At 57.1% G+C, this 4,701-nt stretch overlaps 1 long non-coding RNA gene across 1 annotated transcript; it reads right to left on the reverse strand.

Annotated features, from left to right (window-relative positions):
• Positions 1-2,536: 2,536 nt before the first annotated feature.
• Positions 2,537-4,701, reverse strand: LOC143638179 (uncharacterized). The gene is made up of 3 exons (XR_013154561.1): positions 4,258-4,701; positions 3,319-3,631; positions 2,537-2,991 (listed from the first exon to the last, which is right to left on the reverse strand). It is a non-coding gene; the product is annotated as an uncharacterized LOC143638179 (long non-coding RNA).

Here is a 4,701-nt window from a genome sequence, read left to right on the forward strand (position 1 = left end):
TTAGAATCTCTGTGCCCGGCAATGTCCAGGTTGGCCACCAGAGGTCAGCCCATCAACACGGAAGGGGCCTTAGCTCTGCCAACACAGGATGCAAACATTGCATCATCCTCTCCAGGACCAGGAGGGACCTAGGGCCAGCGGGACTGAGCCCACGCGGAGGCTTTGACAGCCTCAGCAGCCTCTCTTGTCACAGCTGTGAGGCTTGCTGCAGCCATCACAGACAGACTGTCCCTTGGTGCCGCTGTACTGGCCAGTCAGGCCGAGGAAGCCAGAGGGGGAGATGGCTCTGAAAAGCAGCTTTTCTGAATCAGCTCCTTCCTCCCAGGCTGAAATGTTGAGGAGCTGCATTTCTGTTCCGTGTGTTTTAAGAGGGGCTTTGTTCCTAGCGCAGTGGCCAGCAGCTTGGGAGGTTGAGAGAGGAGGATCCTGAGTTCAAAACCTCAGTGAGGCCCTGTCTCTAAATAAAATACAGAATAGGGCTGTGGTGTGCCTCAGCGGTCCAATGCCCCAGAGTTCAATCCCCGGTACCAAAAAAAAAAAAAAAAAACGGGGGTGGGGGTGGCTTTGGTGCAGATCTAGTGACCATTTTAAGAATTTATTGAGGAGGAAACTGCTACCAACTTCCCGCTTGAGCACGGGGCGGCCAGCAGATCCACCCTGCCCAGGGCAGGGCTGGACAGACTGTGTGGGGTGGGCCCCCAACTAAGCCAGCTTTTGGCACAGCTGGAACCTTGGGAGCTGGAGGCGCCAGACTTTTACCATCCAGGAGGAGTGCTGAGGAGGAGGGGACCCAGCCGAAACCTGGGACAACTGCCATCCAGAGTCACCAGTGTCTCCTAGGTGTCCATGGAGACCACGAATCACTGTTTGCTCCTCGTCCTGAAGACAAAAGGAAGCAGCAAGGACCCAGGCGAGCGGGCAGCTGCCAAGGGCTCTGGGCGGCTGTCTGACTGCGATCCTGACCTTCACCAGCATCATCTTCGCCATCCACACACATGAAAGGGCAGGCGCTGGCTGACCTCTGCCCTCAAAGAGAGCCACGAGTCCTCCTTCGCACAGTCTCCAGTCGACTGCGGCCCCCACACCCCCTGCCCCTCCCCCTGGCCCAGCCCCCCACGGTTCTTGCTGTGGCGCATCTTGTTTGTCTTGCAGATGGTCGCAACACCTTTATTCCATTTATTCATTTGTATGTGGTGCTGAGGATCGAATCTAGGGCCTGACTCGTGCTGGACAAGTGCTCTACCTGCTGAGCTCTAGCCCGGCCCTTTTTGTGTGTTTTTGATCATGTCTTTTTTCTTTTAGAATAATTTTAGGTTTGCAGAGAAGTGGCAGCAAGTTCTGAGAGTTCTTCTGGGCTCACCTTTCATGGCCACAGGACAGTGGTTGGATCTAAGAGGACGACACAGGGACGTTGCTGCCAGCCCACCTCTAGCCCCCACTTGGATGTCGCTGGTTCCCGGGGGGTTCTTCTGTTCCCAGAGAGGCCCGAGGAGAAGACAAGGTACGTTTACCCCACCACCCTGCAGCTGCCCCCAGTGGAAAGGCTTGAGTGGCACCGGAGTCACCTGCTCAGTGGCCTCTCAGGTGTCTTTGCGGCTGCAAGAAGAGGGCTTCCCTGGAGTTTTCCTGTGGCCCAGACGACCCGCACTGGCCAGTTGTTATCCTCTCTCATTCTTTCTCCCAGACATGCTGGGGTTGCAGAACGTCTGGCTTCATTCCGCAAACTCAGGGAACCAGCACAGAGACACTGAGCCCCTGGCTGTGGGGCCAGGCTGGGGTCTGCGGCCTCCTCCCAGCCCCCAGCTGTCTCGCTCAGGCTGCTGGGTCGGTCGCATCAGCCCACAGTGTCCCTCCTCAGGCCCAGCCGCCCAGGGAAGGCGTCTTCCCTTGGCCGTCCCAGCCCATGCCCACTCCAGCCCTTGTCCTCCTGTCCCTCGCCAGCGCCAGCTCGCGGAGGGTGCGCGGCTCGGCCCCAGCCTTTCCTTTTGTTCTCTGAGGTTTCACCTGCTTCATGTCCCAGAACTTTGGACCAGGAGACTAGGACGGACGCCTTCCTACGCCAGCATGGAGTCGGGAGGGAGAACAAACTTGTTCTAAAGAGCAGCTAAGGGCTCTGGGTGACCATGACGTGCCTGTGAGGTTCCTGGATCATGACCAACTGGTGTGGGATGTCAGTGGAGGGGGTGTGGGTATGGGGGTAGGACGTGTGGAAACTCTCTGTACTTCCTGCTCAGTTTTGCCATGAACCTAAAACTGCTCTTAAAAAGAAAAAAAAAAAAAAAAAAGAAGTCTGTTGAAAGACACAAGCAAGCCCCGTGTGGCTCGGCTATATCCTGGCGCACCTCAGGCTTGCTGGCTCCTGCCCGAGTGGCAGGGTCTGGCTCTTGCTCCCTGCCCTCTGCCCCACCCTCAGCTGGGCTGAGACTCCACCTCCCCAGTATTCTTGCTCAGACTGCTGAACGATAGCTGGGCAGTTATTGAGGAGGAAACAATGCTACCGACTTCCGTTTCACAGTCCTGGAGGCTGGGCAGTCCAGGTCAAGAGGCCAACAGGGTTAATCTCCCCTGAGGCCTCTCTCCTTGGCCCCCAGCAGCACCTCAAGGCTGTCCCTTGAGCACACAGGTGTCCCTGGTGTCTCTTGGCCTGTCCAAACTCCCTCTTCTTCTTTTTTTTAATATTTTTATTAGTTATTAATGGACCTTTATTTATTGTTTGCTTCACATGGTGCTGAGAATTGAGCCCAGGGCCTCACACATGCAGCAAGTGCTCTTCCACTGAGCCATGACCCCATCCCCCAAATTCTCTCTTCTTTGAGGACAACAGTCAGACTGGACTTGGGCCCACCCTAACATCCTCATTGTACCTTAGCCACCTCTTGAAAGGCCTCGTCGTCGCAGATGCAGTCACATGCTGAGTGGCTGGGTCACAGGCTTCAATGCAGGAATGCCGGGAGAACGCAGCTCAGCACAGGACACCCCGCGCTTGTTAACCTTCATATTGTAAAAGTGGAACACAGATACAGAAAGCCATGCAACACAAGAATGGATACCCTGATACCCACACACACACACACACACACACACACACACACACCCCGCTTACCAGGGGTAAGAAAAGAACAAAGAAGCAGCCTTTGGGGCCCCCTAGAAGCCCCCCGGCCTCACCCCAGTACAAGCCCTCTTCTCTGGGTACCATGGGCTTTGTCTGGTCACCACTCCTTGCACGTGCTTCCCGGAGGCTCGGGTCCCGTGCGCACCGTGGGGCGCGGCCCAGGAAGCTCACTGTCTGTCGGCCTGGTGTGGCGCAAGTGTTCTCACCTTTGTGCTCCTCGTCAGCAATCCGGGCCGTGCCCACGCGGTTCAAGCTGAGGAATTTCCCACAGCCTGGGCTTGGCTGGGTCTGCGCTCACGGTGCTGGCTGGCACGCCACAGCGCGGTCTCCCGCCAGGCTCGCAGCGGTGTCTGCTCCTGGGTTGGACACAGGCATCTGCTGGCACCTTGTTCTGTGATGTCGGGAGCCACGGGGCGTATAAAGTTAATTGACCACTTTGTTTTCATCAAACAGTCGGAATAATCTGTGATTTTACAAGGAGGTCTTCTCCCTGGTCTGCTGTTGGATTACAGTGGTGCCCTTCCTACAGCAAAGGAAGACCAGTTCTTACTCTAACTGTCCTCATTTTCAAGAGAAAGAATTGCCCCCTGTCACTCTCACGGTGTGACTGATCAGTTCACTTGTTCTCTTTAAATACCGTTGTGGACTCTTTGGGTTTAAACAGATCTGGTGGCTTCAAGTCTGTCGCAGTTCCCGACACCATGGTACTGAGATCACCCCATCCGGCAGCAGAGAACCTCCCCACTCACGCCCGGCCCTGCTGAGGGCCCCTCGCAGTCCTCCCGGCTCCCGGCTCCTGGCTCCTGAGGCTCCCCTTGTGGACTTTCTGCCCAGCCCTGGAAGCGTCCTCTTCCTGGCTCTGGAACCCTGCTTGCCTCCCTCCATTCTCCACAACACGGTCCCTCTCAAGGACCCGGGAGAGGGCCACTGCCCCTCGTTGCTGGTTGGCTGTGTTCTGGTTAGACAGACAGTTGTCTCAGGAGAGCATATTAATGCCACCACCCAGTGTGACTGCTGACAAAGTCACACGGCTTTCAGCAGATGTCCCCCTTGTCCCCTGTCGTGCGTTTGCATCGTGTCTACATGGCCACACCCCACAGCCCTTGCACTTTACCACGTCTCCTTTCATGCTGGTACTTCCGAACCTGCCTGTCTCCAGGTCACGAGCCATCCCGGTGTCCATGTCCCCTTGGTCCTTCGGGTGGTCAAAGCCCCTCCCCAGCAGGCTCCTCAGAAGGATTGCGGGGACACGGTTCCCAGCACATAGTGTCTCCTCTGTGCTCCTCGCGTCGAGGTGGCCGTTTGGCTGGGCAGACTCCAGCTCCGAGGTGCTCTCTGGAGCCTCTGATGTCCGTCACTCCATGTCCACTGCGGGGAGATGCCACAGGAAGTCTGCCGAGAGGCCCGGCTCCTCTCTCCTGAGTCCGCGTTGTGGACAGGAAGCCCAGGGGGTGGATGTGGCCAGCCGTGTGTGTCTTGGCCCCCCTGGGCTGGAGTTCTGGGGTCCGCTGGCCCTGGCCGTCTTCCTCAGACCCCTGTTATCCGGACGTTGGGCCTCTGCCTAGCTTGGAGGTCTCCCTTTCTCTCAC

Source organism: Callospermophilus lateralis, chromosome 18 (genome assembly GCF_048772815.1).
Source record: "Callospermophilus lateralis isolate mCalLat2 chromosome 18, mCalLat2.hap1, whole genome shotgun sequence".
Lineage (NCBI taxonomy): Eukaryota > Metazoa > Chordata > Mammalia > Rodentia > Sciuridae > Callospermophilus > Callospermophilus lateralis.